The sequence below is a fragment of the Falco peregrinus genome, chromosome 12 (assembly GCF_023634155.1).
Source record: "Falco peregrinus isolate bFalPer1 chromosome 12, bFalPer1.pri, whole genome shotgun sequence".
In the NCBI taxonomy this organism is placed as follows: domain Eukaryota; kingdom Metazoa; phylum Chordata; class Aves; order Falconiformes; family Falconidae; genus Falco; species Falco peregrinus.
Genome location: NC_073732.1, coordinates 28,214,004 through 28,225,315, shown reverse-complemented (window position 1 = coordinate 28,225,315; position 11,312 = coordinate 28,214,004). Strand labels below are relative to the sequence as shown.

Sequence of the window (11,312 nt, the reverse complement as noted above, 5' to 3'; positions counted from 1 at the left end):
TCTCCACCTGCATCTCTGCTCTGCACCAGGTGGGTCTCGCTGAACTAGGCTCACCGCAGGACAAGACCTAGGTCATTGCACTTCCTCCAACCGATGCACGGACTGAACACCGGCTCAGGGGGAACCACACTGACTTCACCAATTCCCTTTTGAAACCCAGTCACCTTAAACTGCACCATGTCCTGGCTGGGGCTTACTCACATTCTCATCTGCAGTACGCTGATTTCACTCGGTAAGACCTCTAATTAGTGTGCCGGCTGGCGCAGGCAAAGTGTAAGGGCTGAGTGCAGGGGTGCCTAAGGTGGTGGAGACAGTGAAGCCTCCGAATACGTTTGGGTATAGAGGAAGGGGAGTTAGAGCTCTGGAGGAAACTCTGAGTGGCAGGACAGGGCTATCCATGAGAAAACCCAGTGATGAAGGGTGCTGGGGGTGTCGTCTTTACCCTCAGACTTTCCGTGGTCCATCAGTCCTCTGCCTGCTTGTCCTCACTTCCCAAGTCAGTGTTGAATGGCCCCATTTACCTCGTTTACCCCGCCATTTACTAAGGACAGGACTGCAGCAGGAACCACGCCAAGCAGGGATAAGAGCTCCTGCAGCCGCCCCGCATGAGCCACCTGGCTATTTTGATACACTCACCTCACCTTTCAGGCCTTGTGATTTTGAAATTAGCTCTAGGGGTTGAACTTGGCATTCTTACTTTCAAAAAAGCAAGCAAACAAAAAGACAAGGTTTTCTTTTTAGTTTTTATTGTTGTTTCCAGTCCGTCTCTTTAATGTTATTTTTAGAATCCTGTGTTTTAATGCTATGGCATGAATTGCTGGGATTTCCCTTTGCTAACATCAAATAGATGATCTGCACTTTGGTATTAGCAGTCAGCCAGGAAATTCATGCATGGTGCCAAAAATGGGCCTTCTTTCATAAATCTGTATTTGCTTTAATTTCCTTTTGCTGCAATGACACGCCAGATCAGCTGCACTGGTTTCTTGACATATTATGTAGTGCCATATAACACGACAGGCTTAACTGGAAATGAGAGACCAGATTTGTCTCTATTTGATTTGCTGATGATATACACGGCTGGGAAACACCAGTTTTCAAGAAATCAGGGAAGGGACTATTTTCTGATCCCTACGAAGAAGAACTGTCAGAAGGCAGTCATTCCACAGGGAGCTTTAAAGGTTTGAAAGCATAAATGATGAATCCTGTATGTCTTATTGCCTTTACCACCTGGACAGAATTACTGATCATACACTTACTACAAGGCAAGGAAGCTGTAATCAAGCAGGCTGAAATCAACTGAAGAATCCAGAGATCCGGACCCTCTTCCAGGTCTGCCACTGTCTGAGCAGCCCACCTCTGTTTTGCTGTGAGACAGGAATCATTCTGTTGATCCAATTTTTGGGCAGCCTGTGAAGGAAAAAGGCTCTATATAAATAACTGGTAATTATGCTTCTCTCTGGATCAGAGTTAATTTCCAAAACACTCGTGTCCTGTTGCTACTGTGGCTGGTCTCTTCCTCTCAGCCAGGAAGGTATTACGTGCTAAGGATTACGTGAAGCAATTTTGTAACTTCTATTTTTAAGAGTTCTGAAAGGCAATACCTAAATGTTAGTCCTTGCCATTCTTAAAATAAACAAAATGGCAGCTCCAGGCACTTTGACATTCATAGTTAGCAGGGAACACACACAGTGCAGGGAATGCAGAGCAGCAGCGTGCGTGGCGTGGCATCGCTCTGTACAGCTCGCTCCCAGCCAGGGAAAGGTTCCCGGTGCATCATACCAGCTCTCTGGCATGGCTCCCTCCGTCTGCTTCACACACAGCTCATGCAGATGTGGTCCAGCAAGGACCGTGACAGCCGGTTCCTGGAACGGCGGTCAAAAGGGCTGCAGTTTATCTCACCAGGATGAACCCCCTCCTCAGAGGGACAAAGTTCAGCAAAGCTGTTCAGAGCAGCCCTCTGCTCTGTGCTTGGGGGAAGAGCTCACCAGTCACCCAGCAGGTGCTGCTCTGGGGGTGCTGGGACCTCAGGGGTAACCTGTTAAAAACACACTGGTGAATCAAGACAGGTGATTTGTGACCCACTGGCAGTGCATGCAGAGTGTGAGGCAGCAGCCTAGCAACAGGTTATTAGAGACTAAACTCACAGATTCACAGCATCATTTAGGTTTAAGGTCACTGAGTCGAACTGTAATCATCTCACAAGCAGACCCCTGGAGGGTAATGAAGTCCCAGCGAATACACTGGCACAAATGCCCGAGCACTCCTCACTGCACTGTGGGGCAACATAATATCATACGGGAGAGTGCATGTGAACAGGCAGGTCGTGGGAAGCAGCAACAGAAAGGCATAAATGCAGCAGTAGCAGCAGGTATTGTACTTAGTTTACTCCTCCACAGTTTGGCCCATCGCAATGCGTTGCATCTGGCTCTGTGCCTCTGAGCTGTGCCCAATGCCTCGGGTAAGGATCTCCTCCTGGCGTGCTATGAGCCACAAGGCAGGCTGGAGGTAAAGGTGAGCTCGGCCTCGCTTGCCGTGTTGTGCTAAAGCTGACCAGACACAGCAGGCACCACGGGGAGCAAGTGCTTCAAGTTGCTGCAGGAAGATGTTCAATAAACTTCCAGATGGGGATAAAGCCAATGGTTAGGGGCATGTTATACAAGTTCTTGGATTACTGAGGACTACACCTTATTTACTCGCAAGGCTGTATTCCCATAGGCAGGCTTGTATTCAGAGACAAGTCCTGCTGTTGCCACTGCTGTCCCAGCCAGTGAGAGGTCCAAATCCTACCCTGCATTTTCCCTTCCCTTCATCTGCTTCCAGGATTTCCTCTGCAGGCAATGCCAGGCCACCCTGAGCAGAAACTGCTACTCTTACCCCATCCCCAGTCCTGGGCTTAGTCACTTCCAGCCACTGGTTCTGCTTCCTGCCTTGCTGCCACTGCCGAGGCCTCCTCTAATTGTGGAACTAGTGATTAACATCATCCCCAGCAGTCAGCAAGCACGCCCATCCTACCGTGGCGTGCCGGCCACCTGCCCAAGGCAGTCCTGCACCTTGACTGTGTTAATGGCTGCAACATGCCCGGGAGAAGCAGCGATATTTGACAGCTGAGGATTTGCACAAGAAACAAGCAGAGTCACTCGCCCAGGATATCTGAGGAATAGAAACTGAATGTAGACCCAGCACGATCAAGGACTGTGCTTCTACCTACCAGAAATCCTCTTCTTGTAATGGGGAAAACATTGTTCCATGAGAAGAGGTACTTCTTAATGCAGAAAGCAACCCCTGTGCTATATAGTTTGGTTTTTTTCCCAGCTCCCACCCTGCCCGCCTCAGACATGGTCCACCTTACAGAAGGCAGGCTTTTTTAGCAGAGGGCCCTCATCTGTAAAACAAACAGGAACCAGAACTCGGCATTAAAACGAAGCCGCTGCCCTTTAGTGCCACTGGTAACTCAGCTGGTCTTCCCACAGGCGGGTGGTTTATGAAGTAGGCATGGCAGGGCAGCTCCAGCAACGCACCACCCCAGGGCAGTGGGTCAGCCTGAGCCGGGGCTGCATTCTTTTGGGGCAGGGACTGGCTCTTATCATAAATTTTTAGAGCACCGAGTACTGTGGACCTTAATCCTGATGGGGCCTCTAGGCGTGACAGCTATATAAATATTTAATGTGCCTTTAATCTTGGGGTGGGGAATGTGACTTGTATCCCCAGTAGGAAGTGCTGATCCTCGGTTTGTGTGACTGTGTTGTTGTACTTAAAGGTACTATGCTGAGTATCTACTACAGTATCAACTAAGATACTGTAAAGTATACTCAAAGGGGTACCGCACCATGAGCAAACAGCAGCATGGGAGCACTTTTATTCTGCAGGCACTAATCCCAGCTCAGCAAGCACAACACTGCAGAACTCCCAAAATCGCAGTGTTTTTGAGTCATAGCTGACTTGGATCCCAGAAAGCTGGGTGTCCCCCTGTTTAGCACCATGCCCTCCCGCAGAGGAATGGTAAGAAGGAAGAGTGCAAGGATGGGGGACACACATTCTGCCCTGCTGAGCTGATCCCAGCTGGCAGGACTGCCAGATGCCTCAAACCCTGCCGAGCGAAGTGGGAAGTGGCCTCTACCTATTCGCCAACAGCTGGTTGTTTGGCTGGAGAAGGCTTTCTGCACACCTTGTGGAACAAAACCACAGCATCTTCTCTCACATTAGGAAAGAAAGGCCATCAGGTGAAGGTCAGGAAGCTTACATTTTTGTTTAATTTTGTATTCTGTGGGGAAGATAAACACTGACTGTGAAAGGAGCCTGTAAACCATAAGATGCAAGATTTGTTCTCCACTGCGGCTTTCCTGTGGCTAAGGACATGACTAATCCCCTGTGACAGCCCCGTGCTTGGAGCCTGCTGCTCTTACTGGTGCAGCTGGGGACTCTGTCACTTTCCGCCATCACAACATGAAATGAAAACTCTTTTGCAATGAAATTGTTTCTGCAATGAAATGGAGGATCACTGAAGCACTTGCCACAACCACTGGGAATAAATTCACTTTTCATTTTAATCACACTATTGTGAATAAATGGTGAATTATGTCCTGCAAAGGTCCCTTGTGTGCTATGATGTGGGTGTGTAGAGTCCTGAATGCAATGTGAGTACCTTTGGTTTCAAGCCACAAGCTACTACTGCACTTTAAGATGGACCCAGAAAGTGTGGCAGCACCCTCTTAGTCATGCTGGTGGAACCCCAGCTCAAGCCTGACTTCCCAGCAAGGTTTCCATCTCGCACAGGTACCGATGAAATGTGGGTTGTACCTTGCTGCTCTGGATTCTCTGGGGAGCAATTCCACCCCCATGACATATCTGGGCAACCTTCCAGTCTGCCCTCACTTGTACCTGAGCGGCTACAGCCTCAGTGGGCTTTCAAAGAGGAGGCCATGGCTACATCTCCTCTCAGCCCACCGCGACGCAGCCTCCTGCACGGCAGCAGCCTGCGGTGAGCCCAGCGCCTGCTGGGAAGCCTCCTTATTTCAGACCCGAAAAAATCACCGGCAAGTTTTATCACCATGGCGTGTCAATGTGGCTTGCAAATTGTGGCTGCAGGTCACCAGGAATAGGTGCAAAGCTACTGGTGATGTTATGTAAACAGGAAGAAAATATGCCTGTTCCCTTAGTGACTCCATAGTGACAGGGAAATGCCATCCAATTTCACAATCACCTCTTTCCTCCATGGGTCAAGTCCACCGGCTCTCCTGATTAGGCCCACTGCTGTCAGGTGAGGAAGATGAGCTGGGTTCAGCCAGCAGCAGCGCTTTGCTCTGCACATTGTGACATGTCTCTTCCGACTTCCCGCTTCTCCCTCGAGACAAGCTACTAGGCAGCCAAAACACCCCATAGACACCGAGCTCTGGTAAACAGCTGGATGTTAACCCGTCATGAGCCTTACCGAGGGGTGAGGCAGTATAGAAATCAGACAGCAGGACTAAGGTCACTCCATGCACTGAACCTCTCTTGGAGCCTATAGCAAAGGGCATGCTGCTGGTGACAGGCTGCAGCACGAGCCTGGCTGGCACTGGTATATATATATAAATACATATATTAATAAAAATATGTATTTTAAAAAATATGTATTATATATATATATAAAAGGTATGCTTTTAGCAGGAACTATGAACACCTCTTTGTCTGCACCTCTGATAAGATACTGTGGTCTCCACTTGTGCTCCCAAATGACTCAACAGTTCTGGGCCTTCTGCTGACAACTGTGCCAAATTCTTCAATACCTTTTTTCAGGACAAATGGCAAAGAAACCTAGAGCTTTAAAAGCAAGTATGTTGTCTAAAATTTCCAGTCTTAAACCAGATTATGTATATCATCACTTGCTGACAGATAATTCACAGGAACGAGACCTAAATTAATGGAAGGAATTGTGGTGCTGAGCAGGTCATCATGCTCTTCTTACGTGCTACAGGAGACCTGAAGCAACCACCTTGTAACTTCTTCCACTGATCTCTGTTCCAGCCCCCTCATAAACCAGCTTGCACGATGATGGTGATGCCTGCCACGACTCATTTAACTACATGAGCTCTCATGGCCTACCAGCTTAGCCAGCATCAGGGTGCAACCTGCGATGCAGGTTACCTCAGGTGGCCATGGGCCATGACTGCTGAGCCCTCTTTTGCTTAGCACATTTGCTACTGGCAGTGCGGCTGGTCGTAACAGTAAGGGAGCAGAATCAAGCCAAACTCACTTGGCCATCACCTATCCCATACCTATCTTCAGATCCCAGAAATAATAATTTTTGTACTTTGGTAAATGTTATCTATAGTTTGGGTAAGAAGAATACAGGTCCCCATTTGGGATGGGGTCTTGATGTTGCCCTGTTGGAAGTCCGTGGGTTTAACCGATGAGTATAAGAGGAAACAGGTTCTAAAGCAGAGCAATAAGAATCTTGTTCTGTTTAATTTTCACCTGAGTTCCACACACCAAGGTATAAGGATATGGCAGTATTTTAACAAGGCTGTAGCAACCGCATGCAATCAGCATACACATGGTGTTATCTCTTTGTGGGAGATAAATTTAAATTGTCAGGCCATGCCATGGAAATGCAACATTTGCATTTTCCTATCAGGATGTGCCAGGACATTACACTGCAATCGCAAATCATGAGGTAGTAATGTGGAGGAAGGAGTAGCCTAATCTACTGCAAAGTACTATATGCTGTTATTTAGTATTTTAAAAGGGTGGCTATGTTATCAGGGGATGGAGTGGAGCCCAAGAAAAGCTCCAGAACTGTGTCAACAGTAGATATCACAATACAATTTCAGGGCTTGCAAACCCAGACCCTCCTCAGTATTCCTTATATCACATTTCCTTCATTGTAGGCTGGGAGACTGATGCACAGGTTTTGTACGCTGGATCTCAGAATGATCTATATGTAGTGACCTTGCCTCCTAGGTTCAAGTCAGCCTCACCATCCTCCTTGGTATGCTCTGTCCTCTGAACATCCAGGCTTCCGTCGTTTGTTTTTCCTCTTTATCTTTTCCTGTTTCACAATGACTCCATAGTTCCTTCATCACTGCCTGATATTTCTTCCAGTAGCTCACTAAGGACTTTAAGTAACATACGCCTTGTTCCATCCATTCTCACCCTCTTTCAATGGGGAGGTCTTTGTGTGCAGTTCCTATTTGGCAGAATTTTCAGGTGGTAGTTGTTTTTTTTTAAAGCCAACAGTATAAACATTTTCCTCCCTACAGATTTGTGTGTTTAAATTAGGAAAAAGCACATCACTCTGCTTGTGGATGGGGGGAAGGGGAAAGATTTATGGAGTCTCTGAGTTCCCGTGGGAGTTTTCTAGCAGGCCCCTGGGAAAATGCTGAGTCCTGCACAGATGAACCTCACCCTTACGGTAAAAGTTCTGTTTTGCCACATGAGCCATCACAAGTGCCACCATCATCATTGTCCCAGAGCATGAGGTGATCTTTTAGATATGCTGAGCCCAGGCCCTTGAATGTCTTAAAGAACAAAACCTTGAGCCCTTCTGTACCCGATGTCCCAGGGTTTGGGGTTTTGCTCGGTCATTTCCTCCCCAAGTCATGTCCTGCTAGCTGGCAGTCTGTGCCCTCTTGCCCTTCGCACCCATTCCTAAGCCGCTCGACTGCTGAGGCTGCCTCTGTGCTCTGTATTCCTTTCTCACTTCAGCCTTGTATCTGTGACGCTGTTCCTGGCACCCTTCCCAAGCTCTCTGGCTGCCAGCTCAGACTCAGTACAAGCTTCTTGTATTCCCTTTCAAATCCTTTTCTATCGTGGCAAATAAACCCACTGTCCTCTACACATACACTCCTGATACTATCCTTGACAGCTCTTCACTTCTGGCACTCAGCTGCTGCTTAATCATACAGATTCCTTCTCTGATTCACCTCATGTGGTCTTGCAGCCAAAAGCTTGACTTTGATTTGGCAATGTCACAAAAGGAGTACTGGGATCTTCTCCCTCATGATCCGATTCCTGCTTCGCATGTCCCACTGTCATTAGCACGCTCCAGTTTCACCCTGCTATTTGAGCCACCCTTCCGAGCCTGGTGCCATCATCTCACCTCTACCTTTCTGCACAGACCACCAGCACCCTGCTCCTGATTTTATCATTTTCATGCTGCTTTGGAGAGGTTCTACCCTAGCGCTGTCCCTTTGCACAGAACGACCTGCCTGACCTTGACTCCCAGGTAGTCCTTGTGTTCAGATCCCTTCTCCAAACACCTTTCCACAGAGGCTGCTCTCCCACCACGGTCTTGTCCTTGTGACATTTGCAAAGAAGAGGGGGAGCAGAGCAAACCAAACCAATCTAGCAAACAATATAGCTTGAAAATGGGAACTAACATGATGTGATTACAGCACCAGAAATAAGCTCGCTGCCATACGCCATGGAAGCCCTGTCCTTCCCTTGACCCCTCCCTCTGCACATCTCCTGCCATCTCTCCTCCTTGTGTCAGCCTCTGCTGCAGGCCCAGCACAGGGACCCCCCCTGCTCTTCCACAAAGCCCCCGTGTACCCGCGGCACTGCAGGACTGAGCGGTAAGCGCCTGAGCTCTGCTCCTCCCTAGCAGAGCAACTGGAACCAGCAGCAGCTTCCCACAGGAGCCATTTACAGACAGTGCTGCAAACCTGCTGGTCTTTGTCTTGAACAAATGAAAGGACAGCCTAAAACAGGAGGGCTGCTACAAAAGTAAGGTTTCTCTTTTACCCAGGAAATATTGCAGGCACAGGCACACCGATTCATCCCCACACACACCCCGGCCATCCCCGCTTTCCCTGGCAAAGAGGGTGTTGGTGTTTATTAGCCTTTTTCCCTAGCTGCCCACTGGCACGGACTTTGCTCCTCCGGGTTGGGATTTCTAAGCAGTGGGAGGCTTTTCACGTGTGTTTGAGAAGGTACAAAGCCTGCCGGAAAACAATGGAAATAGCTGGCTTATGACTGCTGCGTGTCACGCACTCATTTCTTGCCTGTTCGTTTGTCCTTGGAGCTGCTCACACTGCCTGGAACCTGATCGCGAGCAGTCCCGGTGGCTCAGGCTGGCACGCACACGGCCTGCCGCCATGCCACGTGGGTGAGAGGCGGCCGGCGGGCCCTGGGAGGGCTGGCGGCTGTGGGCAGGGGCAGACAGGCCACCCTCAGCCCACTCGAGTCCCGAGCCACCCTGCATGCGTGGACTGGGGCCGTGACAGTGGGGATTGTGTGTGTGCTGCTTGCAGGGGGGAGCAGCCCCTTCAGAGGGGAGGGTGGCGGGAGCGTGGCCTGGTCCTCGTCACCTCCAGGGCAGGCTCTCCTCGCCCCTGGCACTGGCTCTCCTCAGTCCCGTCTGCCCCCCACGCCCGGCAGGCTCTCCTGTCACAGAATCACAGGATGGTTTGGGTTAGAAAGGACCTTAAAGATCATGTAGTTCCAGCTCCTGTGGGTTTGTGTAAAATGTGCTTGTGTAAAACAAAAGAAATAAAAGTCCCCCCAGGACAGGCTCCCCTAAGCTCAGGGTCCCCTCAGTCCTCCAGGGCAGGATCTCCTTAGCGCCCTTCAAGGGCAGGATCCCCTCAGCCCTCCAGGTCTGGATTTCCTCAGCCCCCCCAGGTCAGGCTCCCCTCAGCCCTCCAGGACAGGTTCTCCTCAGCACCCGGTCCCCCTTCCCCGGGACTGGATTTCCTCAGGCCCCCCAAGGGCAGGTTCTCCTCAGTCCCCCCGCAGGGACAGGCTCTCTTCAGCCCCCCAGGCCTGGAGGACAAGATCTCCTCAGTCCCCTCAGGACCGGATCTCCTCAGCTGCCCCCCGCCAAGGACGGGATCTCCTCAGCCCCCCCCCCCAGGAAAGGATACCCTGCGCCGGCCCCCAGCCAGGGTCCCCTCAGCCCCCCCGGACCAGACCCCCTGAGCCGCGGCCGCAGCCCGAGGCGGGCAAGGCGCAGCCCCGTCCCACCCCGGCTGCCGCTGCAGGCGGCTGCGTGCCGGCCGGCCGTGCCCCCCGCGCCGGCAATCCGCGCTGATCTCATCGCCGCGCCGCACGACACCCTTCCCGACACGTCAGGCGGCCATCGCGTGAGAGGCGCCGCGCGCCCGCCCCCCCCGCCGCCGCCATCACGCAGGGGGAACATATGCCGGCAAGGCGTGCCCGGCCCCCCCGCCCCGCTCCCCGCGCCCATCAAAGGCGCTGCCGGGCCCGTCTCGCTGTTAATGCCGCTCTTAATTAAATACCTCCGCGGGGGCTGAGCCGCCCTTCACACGCAACACCCCCCCCCCCCGCGGTGGGGTAAGCCCCCTGACAGCCCGCGGGCTCGGCGTGGGGCAGCCGCGGCGCGGGGAGCCCCTGCACTTTATTTATTTTTAAACCCGCAGCTCTTCGTTCTGACCTTTGAGCGTCCGCCACGGGCGAGTGCATGTTTGCTTTGCGCTGCGGGGCGATGGCTCGGGTGACATTCCCACGCAAGACACGCCATCTGCACCCCCTCCCCTTACCCCCGGCCTCGCCGTGCATCCCGAAGAGGTTCAAGGGGCGGGGGGGCGGGCCCGGCCCCTGCGGCCCCCGTCGCTGCCCAACCGGGATTAGCGGCGGGCGCGGCGCTCGGCACGCAACGTGGCGCGGGTCGCGGCGGCAGCACACGCGAGGGCGGGGGGAGCGGCACCCCGGGGACCGCCGCGCGGAGCCGGGGGCGCGGGCGGTGCCGCATCCGCTGCTGTTCCAACAGCTCCTGCTTATGCAATTTTCCTCTTTTTTTTTTCCCCCGATAAATCTCACTGACTTCTTCAATAGCACGCCCTCCCCTTGCCCGCACGCAGTTTACTCCACCAAAAAAAACCCTATTCCCTATCCAGCTGCGCGACGCTGCTGGAAAACACGACTGATGCTTTGCCCTGCACGGAGCTGCCCCAGAGACTGAACCTTTGCAGCTAAGAGCGGCAGCTAAGAGCGAGTCATGCGTAAATTAAATCAGGTTGACAAGGCCGGTGGAAGGTCACCTCGTTTTTCACGCTGGCCTCTTTCCAGTTTTTAGTGGATGTCCCTACTTTTTTTTTTTTTTTTTTTTTTGGGGGGGGGGGGGGGAGGGGATCTTTTTGTATGGGGCTTGCAGGGAATGCGTATAGGAATTGCTTTGGGCATACAGGAATTGCCCTGGCTATACAGAAATTGCTTTGGGCATATAGGAAATGCTGTGGGCATCTAGGAAATGTGGTGGGCATGCAGGAATTGCTTTGGGCAGGCTGGGAATGGGCTGTGGGAGGTGAGCAGCCCTGCTGTGCCCGTGGCCCTTCAGCTGCCGCAGCATCACAGGCCTGCGGCAGGCTGGGGTG

The 11,312-nt window shown here is 52.0% G+C and overlaps 1 long non-coding RNA gene across 1 annotated transcript; it reads right to left on the bottom strand.

The window, feature by feature from the left end:
• Nucleotides 1-724: 724 nt before the first annotated feature.
• LOC114010433 (uncharacterized) lies at nucleotides 725-10,691 on the bottom strand. The gene is made up of 2 exons (XR_003551852.2): nucleotides 10,373-10,691; nucleotides 725-1,407 (listed from the first exon to the last, which is right to left on the bottom strand). It is a non-coding gene; the product is annotated as an uncharacterized LOC114010433 (long non-coding RNA).
• Between the last annotated feature and the right edge of the window lie 621 nt (nucleotides 10,692-11,312).